The sequence below is a fragment of the Xenopus laevis genome, chromosome 1L (assembly GCF_017654675.1).
Source record: "Xenopus laevis strain J_2021 chromosome 1L, Xenopus_laevis_v10.1, whole genome shotgun sequence".
NCBI classification, from domain to species: Eukaryota; Metazoa; Chordata; class Amphibia; order Anura; family Pipidae; genus Xenopus; species Xenopus laevis.
Genome location: NC_054371.1, coordinates 5,682,822 through 5,705,755, shown reverse-complemented (window position 1 = coordinate 5,705,755; position 22,934 = coordinate 5,682,822). Strand labels below are relative to the sequence as shown.

Sequence of the window (22,934 nt, the reverse complement as noted above, 5' to 3'; positions counted from 1 at the left end):
TCGGCGAAGCCTCATCTACTTTATGCAGAAGGTGGCACAAGCACAACGCAGAAGAAACTCTTTAGAAGAGGAGGGTTACAAAATATTTACATAGTTAAATCGGCTTGAAAAGAGACAAAGTCCATCAAGTTCAACCCCTCCGAATCAAAACCCCGCATCCATCCACACACGCCCCTCCCTACTCTCACATAAATGATATTTCCCCATATTTATACTAGCTATAGAATTAAGTATCACAATAGCCTACGTTATTATGTCTATAAAAGAAATGTCATCGTAAACAAATCTGTGTAGGAATTGATTGACCTCAGTTGCATCAAGGAAGCCACCATCGGCCTCCCTGGTGGTCTAGTGGCTAGGATTCGGCGCTCTCACCGCCGCGGCCCGGGTTTGATTCCCGGTCAGGGAAAATGCACTTTTCTGGCTGGGGCTTGAGAAAGTCTTTCCCAAACTACAGGTGTATTTGCTTGTATCTGTATGGTAAACGTGCCATGACTCGAGATAAACTGAAGAAACTGTCTTATTTAAAGCCATGTCATGCACTTATTATAGGCCTGACTTTTAGACACAATAAAATATAATACAGGTATGGTATCTGTTATCTGGAAACCTGTTATCCAAAAATCTCCAAATTACAGGAAGGCCATCACCCATAGGGACAAATTCACTAACCGGTGGGGAATATATAAAAAAATAACTAACGCTAGGGAAGATTTGTCAGTGTTATGTCATTTTGCCACTTCGCCAATTTACTAAAAGTTTCCCTGGAAAAAGTTCACTAGCGAAGTAGACTAGTGCAACTTCGCAGCCTAACACCAGCGCAAAGGGGCAAAACTACGCAAATTTACTACGTTTTTTTTCCTGAAAGTTACCTCTTTCACCAAAGTTTATTTCACCAGGTCAGACCAGGCGAAGTGCAATCGAGTAGAGTTTTTTTTTTACTTTTTATAGGGTGAAAGACTGAAAAAGATCGATTTTTTTAAGGGTACCCTCGTTCCCCCCTACTTTTATTAACACATGGCACCTAAACTATACTGTGGGCACATGTGTAGGGCATTTGAACACCTCTACATAATTTTATTAAGTTTCCATGGGCTTGTGTAGTGTTATTTATTTGCTGCAGCATACACGTCCATTCAAACTTCTATTTCACGCTGTATGCAAATTAGCCTTCGGTAGCGCAGGAACCGCTGATCGTGAAATCACTAGCGCAACTTCGCAAACTATTGGAAACTTGTTCACAACTTCGGATCTTCGTGAATTTGTGCAGCCCTGGCGAATCTACTCCTGGCGAAGTGTGGTGAAGTACAGCAAAGACACCGCTGGCGCAACTTCAGAGGTAAAGTAAATTTGCCCCATAGACTCCATTTTATCCAAATAATCAAAATAATCAAAATTATTTAAAATATTTTATTTTTTCTCTGTAATAATAAAATAGTAGCTTGTACATGATCCCAACTAAGATATAACTAAGATATAATTAATCCTTATTGGAGGCAAAACCAGCCTATTGGGTTTATTTAATGTTTAAATGATTTTATAGAAGACTTAAGGTATGTAGATCCAAATTACAGAAAGATACATTACTGGTATAGTAATGCCATAAGGTGGCTGCACATATAACAGGTTATATAAATCTTTCATAGCAAACAGGTACAAAAGAAAACAGGACAATATTTGGGGGGATGCATAATACCTACCAACAATGCTCCCACAAGGCTGGATGGGGTAGGATTACTGCAGAATACAGATTATGTTCTATAGCTGTGGAAAGTATGAAGATGGCAGCTAGACTCATAATTTCCCAATTTAGAGCAGCAGGTCCAGAGGGGAAGAGGGTGGGACCAGAGGGGAGGAAGAGAGTGCCTTGTACCTAGTAAGGAATAGAGAGTTAAGTGGGAGAAGAAGAGGAAGATGGGTTGAGAGAGAAGAGCTGTTGCAAGCACTGTTTTTTTAAGATATAAATGGATTATGATGGTGTCAGAATATATAATTTAATAGGATAACATCTGCAGTTTGGCCAATTGTAAAATGTCCATACTGTAGATTATTTTCTGTAGTTCTGAGAACATTTCTGCAACACTTTACATACATTTATCAGACCTTCACTGCCTGGGACTTACAGTCCAATGTCCCAATCACATTCACTATTATCAAGGTCGCTTTAAGTCCAGTGACTGAGGGCACCTGGGAAACTGACATGTCTAGCCCCTTGTGAGATTTCAAAATTAAATATATAAATATCTGTTTGCTCTTTTAAAATATGGATTTCAGTCCAGAATTCTGCTGGAGCAGCACTATGAAAATAACACGTTTTCCCATGACAGAATCCTATTAATCAGAATGGAGGCACAAGATTAACCTTTATGAGAAAGCCAAAAAGCTTGAGGACAAAGCTAAACCACATTCTGTTATGAAGGAGGAAACCAAAAGTCTTTATCTTTATGAAGGAACCAGACAATAAACAATTCTGAATGACAGAGTCAAAATTCAAGTACTTTCTTATGTGGATTTTTATTGATAATATATTTCACTCAGTGGTTTTCAGAAACATAGAAATTTTTGCCAGAGAATGTTTATTACACAGAATTGATTGGACCAGCAACACAAAGAGATTGCTGGTCCCGAGCACATCTTTATTTTTAACCTCCAAAAAATTTCAATTACATTTTTTTTAAATCCATTGGATACATGTTAACTTTTGAAAATCTGATTGGCACACTTGTATATAGCTGATATTACAGAGTATACACAACTTGGAATGTGCCTAGGCCAAAGGTCATAAACTTATGTGAATGTCTGGATACCAACGTTTTATAAGGAAAGCAACATATCTATAGAATTATTTATCATATGTCTATATAATACACAAATGCCATGAATATATTGTAAATTGTCATAAACGGTGACTAGTGATGTCATCAGTTATCAAGGTTGAGTAGTGATGTCATTTTGGTCACATGACTCGCAAAAATTATAAAAATAATGTACCCCTTGTTGAATTAGCACTGACTTTAAAATTCTGATGAAAATATCATGTAATGTATTAGATTAAATAAAAAAAACAATTTTACTAAATTACATTTGAAATATTATCAAGTTTTGATGACAAGTAAATGAGATTTTTTGTTCATCTCGGTTCTAAATAAAATTGTGTAACATTTGGGCAGAAATATACAGAATAAAAGTCCAGCACTTGAGGTGAGTATGGCAAATATCTCCACACACACAGTGTTTTTGCCTTTGGTGCTCAGATAGGCCGGGATCATTGTGATCCAAACACTGCAGAAGAGCAACATGCTGAAAGTGAAGTACTTGGCCTCATTAAAACTGTCCGGTAATGTCCGAGCTAAAAATGCTAAAACAAAACTAACAGCTGCCAGAAGCCCCATATACCCAATAACTGAGTAAAAGCCAATAGCTGAGCCCTCATTGCACTGAATGATGATGGTTCCAGGGTAAGTGTGAAGGTCCAGTTCCTGAAAGGGAGGAGAAATGGCCAACCAAGTCATGCAGATTATTATTTGAATGGATGAGCAGAACAAGACGACAGAATTGGACAGTTTGACTCCCACCCATTTTCTCCATGAGCTCCCTGGCTTGGTGGCTTTGAAAGCAACACAAACCATGATAGTCTTGGCCAGGAGAGAAGAGACAGCTATGGAGAAGGTGATTCCAAAGGTGAAGCTACGTAACATGCAGGTTATATCCACAGGGCGACCGAGGAACAGAAACACACTGAGGAAGCTCAGCTTGATGGAGACAAGGAGGACAAAGCTCAGGCTTCTGTTGTTGGCTCTCACTATAGGGGTTTCCCAATATGAAACAAAAACTCCCAATATTATCATCGTTATAAGGAGTAAAAGGGCTGATATTGCTGAAAAGAACACAGGAATCGCATCAGAGGTGTATGACAGAAATTCTTCCATTTTGGCAATACACTGGTTGTGCTCCTGATTGGGCCATTCATTGTATGGGCATCTGATGCAGCTTTCACTGTCTATTATGGTAACAAAAAATAAAAAGAAAATGGATTTTCTTAGGAATGATAAAATATGGTAATGAAAACTGAAATTCGAAATCTATTAGTAGGAGAATTAGTAGAAGAAATTATCAAAGCCACTCTTTCAGAAGGGCTCACCAGAAATCTAGAGTGCTTGGAAATCTTCTCTACTGGTATGGCAGTGGAAGTATGGGAAAAGATTTTGGCCAATAAAAAAGTGTTTTTCAGTTACACAACATGGCAGTAGCGTTAGAGATTAACAATGTTATCTCATGCTCCTTGTTGGTCAACAATTTACTATTCTATGGAGGCAGTGGGAGGCAGCAGTGGTTTATGTACCTGGCACCTTAGGGGATGTGGAGAGGGACAATTTGCTCCTTTGGTTTCTAGTCAACATGTGGTCACATAGTCAATTGAATGTGCCATTCAGTAAGTTTTTGGTGTGTGTCTGTGGCCCATGGATTTTGCACTGCTGGAGGCTTTGCTTGGATAACTTGAAAGGTTTGCAGATTGAGCTATGAAATTACTTTGTTTTAGCCTTTGGTTTTATTGGTGTTCAGCTTTGGGGAATTATTTATCTGGTCCAAGCGGGCTGAGGGAGGTGTTACCCCACTTATCCTTATGCTTCTGGATTATTGTGGAACAAGTCAGGAAGGACCTCATCGCTGCTGCATGAGGATAGTTCAATTCACTCTGAATTCCAGTTTATGGTTTACAAGACAAGGATTTTATTTTGCATTCCTTAAGGATAGGAACAGCTATGGAGGTTTAAGCAAAACCATCATCAAATAAATAAGGCAAGGGGAATTTCACAAATATTAATCATATGTTTGGTCTCACCTGGTATAGAGGTGCTGATCCAGAAACAATTTGTCAGCAAAGGGAGTTTGGGACAGATTTCATCATTTGTTGTGATGTTTTAGCATTTTATTTGATTGTATGTGCAAGTCGGTATACTGTGTGTGTGTGTATGGCCATTTTTATATCTTTTTTTAGGAGTAGAGAGCTCACAGGAGGTGAGAGGAATATGTTTTGGGTTGTCACAGAAGGTGGTTGATGTATGTTGGCTTAATAAAAGCTATATGGTACCGAAGCAATTTTATATATATATATATATATAGATAGATATATAGATATATGTACAAAAAAGGAAGGAACTACACTCACAGGTCTTTCGTGAAAAATACATTGGTTTATTTTATCGTTTCAGCTCCTAAACTTGAGTTTAGAAGCTGAATGCCTTTCATGAATGTGATGTCAACTTTGCTGCCACTTTTGTTCTGTCCATAAATGAGCCCTGTTGATTTTATAATATTTCATGTAGTTTGCCACTTGCCAGATCTCTTGACTTAATTGATGGCTTTTTTATTTATATAAAGGGCAGACTTTAATAAAAAAAATATTTATAAAATAAATTACTACTGTGGGAAATAAATAAAATACAAATTTTCCTTTGCGCACCATTAAACTATACTTTGCAACCACCAATTTAATGTTCGCAACAGTGCCCAGTGAATGCAATAAAATGTCAGTTATTATAAAGATTTACTTTACACAATTAAAAAAATACATCAATCTGGTCTTAAAGGTGCACAACACAGAAATAATGTTTGCAGTGTAAAACTGTACAATGTATATCACGAAAAGACTTTCACAGCGTTACTTATTGGGATTTAAAAATGATTTTTCTTTCTATGAGTCCTGTGATAAATTGTTCCTCCGTTTATTACACATTAATTTGTTTAATTTGTTATTATACTTTTATTATCTGCTTAGTACCGGTTTCAAGCTCACCCTTAAGGTTTGCTGGTCCGGGTGCGCAAAGCCCCAGACCCCTCGCAAGGTCACCGGATTCAGCTTCCCAAATGAATGAAGATATAATATCTTACCCGGACTTCGTTGTGACCCAGGTGCAGCCGCCCTGAGTCCGTCGCTAAGGGAGAACGAAATACTGCACACACCAAAATCCTGGACAGCGCACTCTTCGGATCACTCAAGGAATCGCTTGATCATCAAATCATTGGTAAAAAACTTGATTTTATTAAATATTTAACATTTTAACAAACTGTATAGCCCTGCGCCATGAGGTCTGACGCGTTTCGTGTCACTGCACTTCATCAGAGACCTCACTTCCTCCTGGCAAATCCCTCTGTTAACCCCACTTAGCCCCTCCCAATTTATTTAATGATTAACCCTTTAAACACTTGTTATTAAAACATGCAATCGAAATGTGCCCTTAAAAACAAACAGTTCATTAATTATGTTTAAATACATTAGATATAAATTTAGTTTTTTCTATTGATGTTATGAATTTTATGCTATAAATTATGAATTATAAACCTGAAATTTTAATTTTATTTTTTATATTTTTTATATATTTCTCTCTCCATATGTAAATCCATCTCTTGTAAAATGAATATAAATGTCCAGAATTCTGTATCTCTAAAGGCTTTCTATGATTACATTAAGTCCCATACGTTAAAGTACTACCGTTCAAATAGATATTATAAATACATTACAGTGAAACAGTTACAATATTAAATGCCAGAACGGACATAATTACTTATTACAAAGAATCAATTCATTTCCTTAAATTTCATCACTTGTAAATATGTAGCGATTCCATACAATACATCTCATGTTCACATTTGGTATTTAGAAGAAGCAACTAATGTCAAAGACTGAGTTCAGGCCCCTAGGTTGTCTCGTACACAGTTTAAAAATCCATTTAGCCTCTGCTTTCAGCAATCTCGCCTGTAAGTCCCCACCACTTGGGCCCAAAATTACTCTCTCTATGCCCTGAACCGAAACAAACCGCAGATCCCCATTATTGCAGCTCTTAAAGTGTCTAGAGACTGGGGTACTATCACTACCCGACTTTATGGTGTTGAGGTATTCTCTGATGAAGTGCAGTGGCTCGAAACGCATCAGACCTCATGGCGCAGGGCTATACAGTTTGTTAAAATGTTAAATATTTAATAAAATCAAGTTTTTTACCAATGATTTGATGATCAAGCGATTCCTTGAGTGATCCGAAGAGTGCGCTGTCCAGGATTTTGGTGTGTAAAACTGTACAATGAACAAAATGTTATTCTGGTTTTTATTTATTTCTATTTACACCATTTAGAGGCCATATATACTAAGAAATGTCTAATAAAGAACATATAATCTTGAAAACTTTTATACCTGTTGTGTTGGAAATTTCTCCTTCAGAACACGGGGCACAATCATAACAACAAGACTGGGCTCTTGGCTTTGGTGTCTTTCTGAATCCAGTTGGACATGAGTCTGAACACTGAGATCTTGGGACCTTTAAAAAGGAAACCATCCAAAGTTATACGAAGCCATAACTTCTCATTTAAACATATTTATTTAGAACTTAACACAGGGTAATATTATTGTCCAAGAGTTTCTCTATTGCTTTGCAATTGTGAAACTTTATTACATACACTGACAATCTTTTGAAAGCCATTTGGTCGCAAACTTTGTGAGAAATTCTCTGAGGTCTGTAATTCGTCAAAAAGGACACAAACATTGCTGCTAAAATTTGCAGTGGCTTTTGCAAATGTTTTTTGTGCTAAAGGAACATATTACATTCCCCCATTAGAGGCTTACTTATTAAAGGTTTTTGTAGGCGCCAAACGCAGGTTGAGACGCAACATGCTGCATTTTTCCTGCATTCGAGTTTATGGAAGTTTCCTATAAATTCCCATGAACTCGAAATTCGGAAGTAAAAATGATTTAAAATTCTTTTGTTTTTTAAATTCGAGCGAATAGAATTAACCTGTAAATAAGAATCAAATTTTCTAAATTTTCGAAGAATCAAATCGAATTCGAGTTTTTTCATAATTTTTTGTTTCTAAAAGTCCACCAAATGACTACAAATGGTTGTAAAACACTAATTCGGCAGCTTTTAGATGGCGAATAGTCGAATTTGAATTCTAAAATGGACTGTACATAATAAATTAAAAAATTCGAATTTAGATTTTTTTTAAATCAAATCAAATTTGGACTATTCCCTAGTTGAATTACACTAAAATAAACTAATTCAAATTTCTAGTTTATTTAAGTGTAATTTGATTTTAAAAATTAAAATGTTCAATTTGACCCTTGATAAATCTGCCCCTATAAGTCTCAAATTTTAGTGCTTTTAAGAAATATAGAAAAAAACTCAAAACATTTTCAAGATTCGTGGAAATAAATGAATTCAGTTGTTAGTAATTGGCGCCCCTAAGTGGCCCAGGGATCCCAAGCAGCATGGATATTGATAGCAGCAGACAGAACTGAGTTGTAGGTATTTACCAGTGAATCAGGATCAGAGGAAGTACTGAAGGTGGAGGGACTAGAACTGAGAGATTCAGCAGTAAGCAGTATGTTTTTAATTGAATGTGATTAATTTGGGACTCTAATTAACATAATTAAAACACTTGATTTACACATTCATTTCTGAAAGCAGAAATATCAGAATTTTGTCTCCATATTTGGAATTGTGAGTGGGAGAAATGTTTCTGACCTTGTTGCCTTTGGTTTTCCATTGTATTTCATCTGGTGTGATATACAGTTGCTGATGTGCTGGAGCCCAGGGGATGTAGGTTCCACAGTGTTTCCAAGCAGATTTTTGATCTGATCTACCATATAAATTCATAATCACATAGTGTGAAACAAACTCTCCCTTTTCTTTCGAGAAAAGGATTTCAATTCTAGAATAATTTATATTAATTCTTTTTACATAGTGATGCACCTAAAGTTGTAGGATAGAAATCAATTACTAGGAAATACTACTAAAACGAATTCCTGAATATGCCAATTTAACAAAATATGTAATGTTTACTATCACCATTTGAGCCCCTTGGTCCAAAAACATATCGGGGCAGATTGGTTAAGCTTAAAGTTGTTTTTTTGATGAAAAAGTGAAAATTAAATAACATGCAAGGTGGCTCAAATTAAGGGCAGAATTATTAATGGTCAAATTTCAAGGTGATCACCTCAAAATCTGAATAAAAAAAGACCAATAAAATTTATTTTAAAAAAATCAAATTTTTAAACTTTGGGTGAATAGGCTGAATTTGATTGTTCAATTAGAATTCAGATCGTATTCCATCTAATTTAAATTGAAGGATTTTCCCAAGAATCAAAGTCCACCAGATGACTCCAAATAGGTTCTAGGAGGTCCCCCATAGGCTAAATCAGCAATTTGGCAGGTTTTAGATGGCAAATGATCAAAGTTTTAAAGAGACAGTACATGATACATATCGATATTCAAATAGTAAAAAAAAATGTCAAATTCGAATTGAATTTTGAATATTCGATAGTCAAAGTACACTAAATCTAACTCAAAAATCAAATAAAAAAATTAGATTTTTCAATTTGACCCTTGATAAATCTGCCTCATGTATATTAGTGCACAATAAGCACAGCAAACAACATCAGAAACATTGTATTGAAACATACTGTGAGGTAGTGTCCACCCTCTGTCAGTATACCTCATGTCAACCACTCCCCCTTGGTGCATTTTGTGCCACTGGGCGCTTCATCAGAGGAGGTGACATGAGATATCTTGACATCGGGAGGACACTGCCTTGTGGTATGATTTAATACAATCTAATATAATGTTTCTGATGGTTTTTGCTGCGATTATTGTGTACTAGGCTTGGGCAAATTTGACCAGTTCTGCTTCGCCAGAAATTTGTGCCGGCGAAATGTTGCTGACGCCCATTAAATTCTATGGGCGTCAAAAAACACGCTGCAACATTTTTTTGACGCGTATCATTTATTTTGGAGCACAATGTCATTCAAGCCTATGGGTGTCATTTCCATATCGAAACAAGGCAGAAACATTCACCCATCCCTATTGTGCACTAATAAACACCGTGTCCAATATATTTTCATAAACAGTGGTTTACATGCCTATAAATAATATGATTCATGGTAAATAGTTGGGACCACAATATGTGGTTTATCTGGACGTAGTATGGTGGCTTGCAATTTCTATGGTCAAAACACTTTAAATTAAAACTCCTGGTTTTTAAAATATATGAACTTTCATATATACTAAATTACTACTGAACCAGGGGACCAGGGAATGTACATTGATCAATCCAATCTATTTTGTATGATTGTAGATAATTTGGCCAGATCAGCTGCACTTCAGTTGTACTTATATATTGTACTTGGTCTTGGAGTGCTCCCCCAACCCGTATTTTGTTTATTAGCAATTGTATCGCTTACCTTGTACCTGTAATTATACATCTTTCTGTTCATCCCAGAAGTTTCCATGCCAAATGAGTAATGCATATGATACAGTGTGCTGGTGAGCAAATCTATGGCAAACATCATGTTTAAAGTATGAAATCCATTATTAAACGAAATAATATTTAAAATACTTTCTTGTCCAGAGCAATTGTGCAGACTTATTTTAAATAATCTTTCAAAATACTTATTCTTTTGATGATTTTTTGACAAACATGAATGATAATACATCCATATATTTTCAAGTAATTTATCATCAGGGAATCTTGATGGGTTGAATTGATTTGAGAATAGAACATACGGGTCATTATTGGCATTGTCTGCTTTATTTTGCATTAATAGCAAACTGCCATAAAAAAATTCCTGGGAAAAGGTAAAAATATGATTATAATATAACCAGTTAGTTGTAAAGATAAATGTCTTTTCACTGGCCATTTCCTTTAGATATTTAAACTGTATTACTGTTTCTATATTAACTGCTCCACAAAAAATAATAATATTTGTTGAGGATTTTTGTAAGGTCTCCATAACCATTCTGTTCCCAAGAAGAACACTGGTTAACTTAAGTGTGAAGTCAATGCAGATGTTTTCACTAGAAAGATAATATTTCAGCAGTTGGAGATCTCTCTCTCCTCTGTCATCTTTAAATAATATAATTCCAACCCAGTTCCAATGGAAATACTTTGCTATTTTGCTAATAACAAAATAATAACTGTCATCACTTCCTGTTGTCCGAAAAAAGTATGGGAAGTTGAATCTGTCGCTCAGCACTGGGTCTGTAGCTCCGTAACTGATCTGTAAATATAGAAAGGAGATCACACACATTAATAACACAATAACATTATTCATATTCTGCAGGAGTGTGTCATGTTTATATCCCCACACAATCCTTTTATAAAGACATCCTGGGGCCCTAGATAGCACAAAGAAATGCAATGATGGGGGGTAAGGGGTATTGCTTATTAATTTTTACGCTGAACTATTTCTTTAATTACTTTCCACCTCAGGACTGTGCCTTTTGGCACTTCTGAAAAATCTGGGCATGTGTTTAGCCTATGATTAAAGGATACAATCCCGAAACGCGTTAGGCAGTTTACAGCAGCCTTCCCAATAAATATATCCAGATGTGCCGTCTGCCTGTGGAGTTCTTGATTTAGCTTTAGTCCATCACAAGAAGCATGTCAGGCTATGTTCTGAAAAAATATGCCCTCTGGCAGCATCCAGAGGCCAGAGACACTTTCTAAATGGTGTCTGGACACAATGTGCCAATATGTGAATACCCCATGGGCTTCATCTGTACACTGAAAAACTAAATTTGGACATACACAGGCAGATTAAAACTGCCTATATCGGTCCTTTAGACTGATTCAGAAGCTTATCTGTCAATCTATGGGGGATTCCAATGGGTCTCCCTGAGTCTCCCTGATCACTTTCAGGCCAAAAATTGGCCAGATATCAATTGGTAAGGTTTGATTTTTCTGGCAATAGAGGACCACATTGTCTAGTTGATGTGGTCCTATGATCCGTCGGCGCCCATTCTCTTTGTTGTAATCCGATTATGGGCCCTAGGGCTAAACGTTTAGATTAACCTGATATTGCACTGCCATAGGTGATCATATTGGGAAAAGATCCGCTCATTTGGCGAGGTCACAAAAAGAGTGGATCATCGTGTATGGCCACCCTAACACCTTCCTCAACGAGGATCATGGTACCATTGTGACTGTATGAAATGTTCACACACGTGTGAGTTTCAGCAAACATCCTACTGAAGTTCATTGGAACCATTGTGAATAGATGTCTGTGACTTTACTACCCTCAAGGGTTTAAGGCTACTTTTTCAATCTTTATTTGTAGTTTAGTATTGCAAATATCTAGTATCTCAGTCCAAAATTTTCGTATCTCCATGCATTTCCAGAGTATATGTAGTGATGTCTCAGGGGAGGGACTAAATTGCCAGCATTTGTCTGAAGTAGTGTTTTGTAGTTATTTTCCTGTACTCTACAGTTCCTTTGTCCCATAAATGACTTGAGAATGATTCCCTCTAGCTTGTGTAGAGTTGGTCACCTGTGGTACTCATAAAAGTAAACTCACAATTTGTTGATATTTAAAGTATTTCCATGGAAGGAGTATAAAATACTCTCTTATTTGTTCCCATCTGGGAAGCTCTGCCTTGAGTATATATGAAATGTTTATGGCACTAGTTCATTTTCCCAATAGGTGAAGTACCCTTTTTGTACCCCTTTTGTATACCTGGGGGAAAGTCAGGATTATGTATTAGGGCTGTAAGTAGTGATTTCTCAGACATCATCTTACAGTAGTTTTGAACTTGAAGGAGTCCAAGGTCTGTAATGTATATGTTATGAGAGGATGTTTATCTGGTAGGTTGTAATGATTTTTGGGATATAACCAGGGAAGTGTGACAGAAGTTGTGACAGATGGTTCCAGGGTGAGTACAAAAAGAAGTGGGGAAAGTGGACACCCCTGTCTGGTGCCATTCTGTAACGTTATATGCTCTGAGAGGGAATTCTTTATTTTAAGGCTAGCCATAGGATTGGCATAGAGAGATGAGATCAATTTCAGGCCTATGCCGATGTATCTGGGACAGTGAAACATGAAGTCCCATCTCACTCTATCTGTAAAGAGCACTCAGCCTGGTGGTCTAGTGGGCTGGCGGGGATGCCAGCCGCATAGTGCTTCCTCTTTGGCTGCTTGCGTCTGTCTGTCCTAGGGTGCGCACGCACTTCCTGGTTTTACGTGTGCAACATCGCTGGCATGATGACGTCATGACACAGTGGCACAAGATTTAAAGGTATTTAAAGGGGATTTGAGTTCAAACTCATTGCCCATTGTTAGGTCTAAACTTGTGTTACTATCTGGGTGTGCTTCTTATATTTGTTTGATTCCGGTTTTTATCCTGCCTGTTTGACTATCCTGAAACTCTGTAATCCTGATCCTTGCCTGCCTGAGCATTCTGGACTCCACTGATCCTGACCTAGGCCTGTCTGATAATTCTGATCTCTACTGGTTTTTGACCCTTGCCTGCCCAATTACTCTTTTGAATTCTGCCTGTACCGACCCAACCTGATTGACCTTGCTTGAACTCTGCCTGCACCGACCCCGGGCCTGCCTGACTACTCTTTGTCTACTTCTTGAACTGTACCATATGTCCAAAATCTTGCTAACTACCGTGCCCCTTTGCTCGTCCAGAACCTTTGCTTGGCTCCTCTCTTATTAAGACTTGGCAGCATCCAATTAGCTGAGGGCTCCTCCCAAAGTGAAAGGCAGCTGTTAAAGGCAGAAGTAAGAGCTGAGACTAGGGAGCCTAGCACTGGTTCTGGATTGGATCTGGATCGTGACACTATCAAAAGCATTTTCAGCATCTGTAGATAAGAGAGAAAGGGGAGGTCAGCTTCACTTTCCAGATATAATGACATTAAGTACTTTAATAAGGTTATCTCTAACTTCCCTACATGGGAGGAACACTGATTGATCCATGTGTATTAACTGGCATAGTCCCAGTTTCATACATATGACTAGTATGTTAGTTAGTAACTTTAATTTTTAATAGAGATGCACTGAATCCAGGGGCGCGCCGCCAATGAGGCGAGCTGAGACGCTCGCCTCAGGCGGCAACGCCGAAGCGGTTTCCAGGGGCGGCAAAAAGCCGCTCCTGCACCTTTAAGAGCCGAATTTCCGGTTTTTAAACCGGAAATGCGGCTTTACTAATGCGAGAGAGCGCAATTGCGCTCTCCGCATTAGTGTTCCTGCCTCCCCTCCCGACAAGTAAGTCAGCGAGGGGGGGCGGCATTGCAGGAGCCGCCTCAGGCGGCGCTTAGGTCTGAATCGGCGCTGACTGAATCCACTTTTTTGGATTCGGCCGAACTCCTGAATCCTTTAAAAGATTCGGCCGAATACCGAACCGAATCCGAACCCTAATTTGCATATGCAAATTATGGGTGGGAAGGGGAAAACATTTAGACAATAGATGTCGCACACCCCCCCGCCACTATTCAGACTTGGTTTTTCAGTAGATTATGATAAACTGGATTATCATGTGTAGTTTCAGTGCATCTTTTTTACAGCATACAGTGCTTTAATATGGATTTCTCTACACACCCACTGCATGTAAAGCACTGTATGCTGTAATAAAGCTGCACTGAAACTACACAAGGCGTCCCTTGACATGATTTGGTCAGCGCTCAGTACTGAGTAAATTGTCTTTTCTGAAAGAGGTCAATTACTCTGGTCCTTCAGCATTACAGAGACCTCGGGGGGGGGGGGATACAATAGTTTAAATTATTCCTTCTAATTTGCTAATAAGGGACATCAGATCTGACCAGATTGGAGTATTTCATATTTATAATCTCATTTATGGCTGAGCCAAAGCACATTATAATCTCTGTCAAAGAAGCAGAACCATGTTGATTGTTTTGGTTTCTGTGGGTTACTGCCCAGGTGCACATTTGTCAAGTAATAAATGAGACAACAACAGAAATTGTGAGTTTTATAAAAATAAAGAAATAAATAGCCAAAAAGTGGCTAAAAATCCTAAAACATCCTGAACATCGTTCATATTAGGGCACTTACTCATAGGCTGTCTCTAAAGGTAAAAAATTAGGCCAACTCAGTTTTATTAAATGTCTCACCTGTGTGTAGCCAAACACACTCAGTATCTGGGCTATGGGTACAGTGGTTTCTGAGACAAGATCCCCAATAAATCCAGCAAGTGTTCCCTTTCCCACACAGGAGTAATTAGGAACCGGCTCCCTGGATCCAGATAATATCTGTAATAGACTCTTTATAGCCTTCCGTGGGTCTCCACAGGAATCATATATACGGTATCCAAGAGTTGTGTTGTGTGAAGCAAATTGATTTTTATTAATGCGGTCAATCACATACATAAAATCCACAAGATATCTGTAATTTGGGGCACTTGGACTGAAAAAAAAATATCAACTCAATTGCTTTGTTAAGTCCAATAACTGTAGCATATTTTCGAGTTCTAACCAAGCAATTTTATGCAATTCTTATAAATCATTGTTAGAATCAATATTTCTACTAAAACTGTGACCCACTGCCTCCTGTTTCCATAACAATTTTAAAAACTCACATCACTTTAGAGCAGGAGAAGCCCAATATTATCAAAGGAAAGGAATCACCATTAATGTTAGTGGGAAAGGTTGGGAAGTGATGAAAGAAAAATGAAAAGTCACTGATAAATGTTGGTTCAGCTGAGAATCACAGATAAATGTGTTTGGGCTTCTCTATATTTCAAGAATAATTGAAGAGAAAAGTGGAGAATGGGGGGGTTGTTTTTGCTTTAGAATCTTATAGGTTCAATATTTACATTTTACACAAATTAATTTCAGATGTAATCTGTTACATTATTGAGAACAACCTATGACAATGAATTCAAGAAGACATTAAAACCAACAATAAAGTAAAAGTAATAAGGTACAAAAGAAAAAGTAACATAATAGGGTGATGTACCAAAGACTAAAGTTTGGCTTCATCTCATAACTCACAGCAACCAATAAGATATGAGCTTTCACTAAAGTGCCCAGTTAATGTTACCTGATGTGCAACCCTTCCACCTATTATTATATTCTTGTCTTAGATCTTTATTTTCTACTCAGTAAACCCAGAGCAGAATGAGAGGCAAAAACACACAATATCCAACTGTTTGTCGCACTGATTGAGTTAATTGTAGTTAGCCACCTTGGCTTGTTTAATTGTAAAAAGGGCAACTTACAAGAAACATGTCAGTCCTTTGAAATAATCTGATGGCTGATACATACTGACAGTCATCACCCCTCCGATCATGATGTCTCCTTCCTGAATGTATTCATATTCCTCAGCTGTTTTAATGATCTCCAGATGACAAGCAGGTTGGATGATTGGGGTCTCAGATCTGCAGGGTCCCACACACATTACAATTAGATAGAACAATATTTTTATTTCAGGAGTGTCTCCCAGCATTGCATGGAATATAATGCACCACAAAGCAAGGCAGAGCATTCCCCCCAGTATGTCAGTAACTGGGGTCCCAATCATGAATGTGGTGTTTGGCAGCAAATGTAGAACAATGCAAGAGAACTGGCAAATCCAACCACATTTTATAGAGAGCAGAGAGAGAGAATATAGACACAGGCACCAGGGGATTGTGTCTCTATTCTGAATGTGCTTAGAATTATTATTTGTTTTGTAGTTAAAGAGTCTGAAATAAAGTCCTTCAATTTATTGGATATTTTGGTTCCTTGGCTGGTGTACATGCTATAGCACTTTGCATACTGTACTGGATGAACACAGACTGATGTTGAATATATAAGACCTTAAATCAGTGGCTTAAGTAAAATACAGCAAGTCATGGGGGGCTTTGAAGGTGCAAGTTGCCCCTATGCCTTTATGAGTGTGGCTTAGATTATTTTCTGGGTGTCCTGGCTCAGTATAATTGGCATTGCATTAAAAACATCATTATGGACTGTATCTATAAGGTTTTATATACATATAGTAGTAGTGAGCAAATCTGTACATATTAATAAAAATCCTGGTAAAGGAATATACCCATTATCAAATATGGTACAGCCATGGTCAGAAATAAGGTTGCTTGGACTGTAATACTTTTGAAATAAAAAAATAACAAAAGTGGTATAAAGGTGATCCCTTTATTGGCTAACTAATATAATCATAACAAGCTTTCAGAACATTTTAGTTCCTTTTTCAAGCTGAATACACTGAAGCTGTGCTGTTCTCTGGTATATAAATATATATATATACAACATTCAGCTCATAGGTCAATGACCAACAAAAAGGAATATCAATCTATGTGTGAGGTGTAAAGTCATTTACGAGGGGATCTGCAAGAGACAAGCAGATAAGGTACAAGATAATGTGGGTCAAAGAGACTGAGTATAAATTAGGGCTGAATTATTGGAGTGTAGAGTCAAAGGAATTCCATATTCCTCTTAGTCCAAATCCAGACATGTTGGTATTTGTGACCTGGTTCAGTCCTTTCTTTGTCCATATAATTAGCCAGAAATCCAAGGCACATTCTTCTGAGAATTGAAAGTTTCCATTAATTTGTATCCGCACATCTTTCATTATCTGTTTTAAAATTCTTAAATCCTTTATGGAGTGACGAGGCCATTGAAGTGATTTCCTATTGGTGTGTCCAGTTTTTTATTGGTTATAATGAATCAGTGGTGATTATTTCTCTTTCTCAGGCTTTGCCCAGTCTCTCCTATATATATATAGTCCCCCTGTTATGCATTTAATGCATTGTATTAAGTACACCACATTGTATTAACTACACTACATTGTATTTACTACACCGCATTGTATTAACTACACCACATTGTATTATGTACACCCCATTGCATTAATTACACCACATTAGAAGTAGAATAGTTGAAGTGACCATGGATTTTGTATTCCTCTAATGTGTCTGGAATTGGTATTTTGTCTGAAGTCAGGATGTGTGGGCAGGTTTTTTGCCACATGAATATGTTCCATTTTTGGTGGGTTGCAATAAGGCACTAGTTGTTATTAGTGACTTTAGGTTGGGAGGCTGAATGCTGGGAGTGGTGGGTCTGGGAATATACGTTTGAGCCTCTCGTCCTTATGAAGTGCACCTTGTAGTGTACCTCTGGCTATTTTTCTGAGGTTCCTTAGTTGTGGATTGTATGTGACCACTAGGGGGACCCGATTTATTTCAGGTTTTTGTTTATATTGTAGAAGGTGAGTTCTGGGAATCCTGGTGGCTCTATGAATGTATTGATCTACAATCATGGGGTTGTAGCCCCTGTTGATGAAGTCTGCTTTCAACTAGGACTATGATTTATTTGTGTTTCTTTAATCCATTAAATGTTTGTATAGGGTTAAATTAGTGTAATGATGGATGTGGATCAGTCATTATGCAAATTATGAAGTCATTTCCATGTTGCTTTTAAATCTCACGTGTGTAACGCTGATTTTTTTATATGGCTTGCCCAAAACGTCGCTGTACTAATGTTCTGATATTTAATATACACTTTTTGCAAAGAATCGTGTGCTGTTTTATAAGTATGGGACCCTTTATCCAGAATGCTTGGGACCTGGTGCCTTTCTATTCTGCCTGGGTTGTAATCAGGTGCCGCATGTCTCTCTCTGAGAGTAGGGGAGGAGGGAAGACAGAGAGCGAGGTGAGGAGAGCAGAGGAGGGAAGCCAATGCACGGGGAAGGAGAGAAGAGCCTGAGACACGGCTGCTGCTGGACGTCGGGAGGTGGATGCCTGTCAGTGAGGAGCCAGGGAGGAGAAATCGATCGCTGCAGTATCGATGGTCGTCTTTTCACTGTTTCTGAAGAGGACAGGAAGTGGATTTTCTGTAAGTTATTTCTTAATAAAGGCTTTGCTTTTTAAAAGTTTCATTTGTCTTGGTGTTTATTTTTCGTTGTGCACTAACGAAATTTTTAATTTTTTTTTGATGTTACTGGTCCATTAAGAGGGATATAAATGAGCTGGAGAGAGTGCAGATTCTAAGTGCAACTAAACTGGTTAGAGGGAGGGAAGAGTTAAATTATGAGGGGAGACTGACAAGGTTGGGGGTTGTTTTCTCTGGAAAAAAGGCGCTTGTGAGGGGACATGATTAGACTTTACAAGTACATTAGAGGACATTATAGACAAATAGCAGGGGACCTTTTTACCCATAAAGAGAATCACGTACCAGAGGCCTCCCCTTCAGACTAGAGGAAAAGAAGTTTCATTTAAAGGAACAGAGTAGGGGGTTCATCACAGTCAGGACAGTGAGGTTGGGGAATGCACTGCCGGGTGATGTTGTGATGCTGATTCATTTGGAGGGGTTGAACTTGATGGACATTGGTCTTTTTTCAACCTGATTTAACTATGTACAGTAACTATGTATATTCTGCCCCCTAGGCATCTCCAGCATATATCTGACACTTGTGGGAATAAATTCTTAAGATTTGCTACAGTCCTATATCACTTTGTAAGGATTTAATAGTTCAGTTGGTCAACTGCACCTGCAGTTCCTCTGTAAGTGTAAGTCCTAGATCGGTGCAGGTTTCATAAGTCATTGAATTTCTGGAGGCACTTGTAGATCATGATGATGTTGTGTCTGGGTGCAAAATATTTTTCCTTAATGGTCCAGATAGAGTTGCTGTTCTGTAGTAATGTGTAATTTGTGACAATTTTAAATGATCTTTAGGAGCAAAATGTAAGACTTTGACATTTTTGTTTGCTAATGAATTCTCCATTTCCATAAAGTACAATAATTGTAGATTCCCATGTATTAGTCAATACTGGAATGATCCCGGTTCACCACTCACCAGGAATGCTGGATTATTAATAAAGGTATTAGTAGTGAAGGATGTTTAGTTAAGGAGTATAACGTCTTAAATTTATCCCATATGTTATACCAGGGGATGGTCTTTGTGTAACATTTTGTCTATCCAAGGGAGGTGTATTAAGGGGGTACTGCTGGTCTGTTGCTCTAATTGTACCCACAGTTTGTATTAAATGTGGTGCGGCCCAATCTATTATTGCTGCATAGTCGTAGTATTCAATATTTGGAAGACCTGTCCCTGTTTTTTGACGTGGTCTGTTCAGTATTTTCCATTTTTTCTCTAACCAAATGAATATAGTGAGTAGGGCTCATATATTTTTAATATTTATTTGTGTAGGGAAGTGTTATTTGCCCTTTCCCTAACTGCATAACCCTGTGACTTTAAATCTGGAGCCACCAAAAACATGGCTGCTGCTTGCACTGCAGTGAGACCGTTTTCAGCCACAGCCTGGCCAATCAGCAAGAAGGAATCTGACCTTGTGACCTCTCTGAAAGAAGTTTGGAGCCAAAATGAAAGTGAGGCTGAGGTTAACCAGGAAGGAGAGAAGAGGAAAGCCTGGTCTCTGCACAGAACTACTGAGAGCAGCCTGAGATTTCTCCTCACATCATGTTCCTGCTGATTTATCTGAGTAGGAAGCCAGGGATTTCACCTATAGAATATTTACCCATATAGGGAATGCCATAGTCAGAGCACAGGGAGTTAACCCTTTCCAGTCAGCCATCATAGTGAGTGGAACTAGTGCAGCTGAGCTATTGCTGGGGGAGTAATCCCTGTAGGATAGAGAGGACTTCAGCCCTGTAGTGAGTTGCCAGCGTGTACACCCCATCTGGACTGTGGATTTCCCATGAGCCTCTGTGACACGTACAGTGGATCCTCAGGAATTCAGGAAGCCTTTCCCAGCATTCCAAGCTCAGTGTGGATTAAAGCTGCCAGACTGCTTCCCTGTATCTGCTCTGCCTCACAGGATCCTTCTTCTTTCACTATCACTGGGAGTTGGTGAGACCTTCACTTTACACACCCCGGGGGCATCAATCTGGTGTTGCAACACATACCTCTGATCTTACTACTTTGGTATATACCCTCAGACCTCTAGTGTGCACACTCACCATTCTTAAAGTGACAGTGGACATTTTCATACCAAGGGTGATACTTATTATATTGTCTTATATTCATGGTATTATTGTTATTTTGCTGTTCTTATTGCATTTGCATATATTGCATTTCTAATATTACATATTACTGCATATCTGCCTATTGTGTGCTTTATTGTCTGCTACAATTGGTACCAAAATCACTGCTATTGCAGTTCCCAGGGAGTTGTATGCCACCAATATCTGATTTTAGCCCTGGCTGGAGGCACTTAACTTATCCAAACCCCACAAATCTCCCACTTAGCGGAGGCTTGGGATCTATACTGTTAGCACCACAGTGTGGCCCTGGATATTCCTGCCAAGAAAGGGTTACATTTGTATATTGTATAATTTTAAGTATGAATCTGGTACAGGCATAGGTATCGCTTGCAGAGTGTAGTGTAGTCTTGGGAGAATATTCATTTTTACCACATTGATGCACCCAAACCAGCAAATTGGCTGAGTATCCCGGTGTTAAAAAATGAATTACTCCAAAAAATTAAAGTGTATTAAAGGATTTGTGTTATTGTTCTTTTAATATATTCTAAAGTTTGTTTATGTCTATCCATTCTGTGTTTTTGATATTTTTATACCTAAGTATGTTAGCGTGTTTGGTGTCCAAATGTAGGGGAGCTATTTGGTTGCATGGAATTTATTACTTCTTTTAGTAGAGAAATGTTTAGAACTATAGATTTGCTTTGGTTGATTTTTAAATTGCTCAGTCTCCCAAATTTTTCCAATGCCTTGTTTAGGTGTGATAGACTGGATCATTTTGTAATGGTAAACAATGAATAATTTGTGTAAGATAGGATTTTGTGATGCAGATTCAAGCCATTTATGTTTGGGTTTTGCCTTATTGTATTTAAAAAGGGTTTAAGTGATAGAAGAAAGAGGAAGGGGGAGCCCTGTCTAGTGCCCTTTCTGATGTGGATTGGTTGTAAGAGGGAACTATTGACCTTTATTCGAGCAATAGGGTTAGAGTACAGTTATTGGTTCCAGGATACCATGTTCAGGCCTATTCCGTAGAATTCCGTAGAACAGAGTGCTATAGTGAATTTCTTTCTTGAAAGAGACCATCCTCTTATGTGTTTGTATACAGACTGTTGATGCTGGTTGGCCTGCATACTGTGCCCACAAATACAGAAAAGAGAGGAAAATGGACATTGTGCATCTTATTAGACCCAGTGTGACTCTTGCACTATAGGGTTAATGCCTCTGCTTGTGTCACGGAATGCAAGGAAAGTTCCCTTCAGATTTGACTACTTAAAGTTCCATTAAAAAATAGAGGGTTTGATTTAAGCATGTTCAATTGAAATTAATATGGCTGTAGATTATATGTAAGTCTTCGTGTTACACCTTAACCGTAACAGCCAAAAATGAAGTACAGTAAATCAAACAGCTCCAGGCAATTTTGCGTCCTTGATAAGGGCATTGCCTGAAAGAACTAGAATGTTTAAACTACTAATAAAAACATTTAAAGTTCGTTAATTACTGCATGGAGTTGTTTGATTCCTTCTACTTTGTTTTTGACTATTAAAATTCCATTTACAGGTCACTTAATTCCCAATGTTTTTGATATCTTTTATTTTTGCCATTTCACAAATTTTTGGCAAAGTGAAAGGGGTCAGATTGGCCCATCACTAGTCAGGGCAGGAATCATTCAGCATTGTTAATAAGGAGTCAACAGGAGCCAAAGCCAAAACCAAAGATAACATGAAAAGGAAATGTCAGTTTTAGTCTGGAAACAAAATCTACTCACACTAAACTGAATACTTGGCACATGAAATACACTTGCATCTAAGTGTCCATGTGACCACATCAAAGTGGCTGCACCAATAAACAACTAAGAGCATGAATTGGTCCACCATATAGGGGGCTCAAGATGAAGGATACGTCTTGAGAGACCAAAAAAACCTGGGAAGGTTCCACTTGATATTGATGCTTAAGGTAAAGGACCACAGAAGATTTAAAGCCAGTGAATGCAACTTTGCACATAAGTGTGTCCGTTACATGGAGGTTATACATTTGTGAGACAGGTTGCTTGTTAAATGTACAGAATGGAGTTTGTGATATAATGACATCCTTTTGTGCACTAACCAGATTTTGTTCTCATTCTTTAATAGAAATAAGTCTTTTGTATATTTTTTTCTCTGTGTATGGTCACAAATACTAACACAAGAGACATTCATTCTGTGTATTAGGGATAGTTT

At 38.0% G+C, this 22,934-nt stretch overlaps 1 non-coding gene across 1 annotated transcript; it reads left to right on the top strand.

The window, feature by feature from the left end:
• The first annotated feature begins 337 nt into the window (after positions 1–337).
• trnae-cuc lies at positions 338–409 on the top strand. Its single transcript has one exon. It is a non-coding gene; the product is annotated as a tRNA-Glu (tRNA).
• Positions 410–22,934: the final 22,525 nt, after the last annotated feature.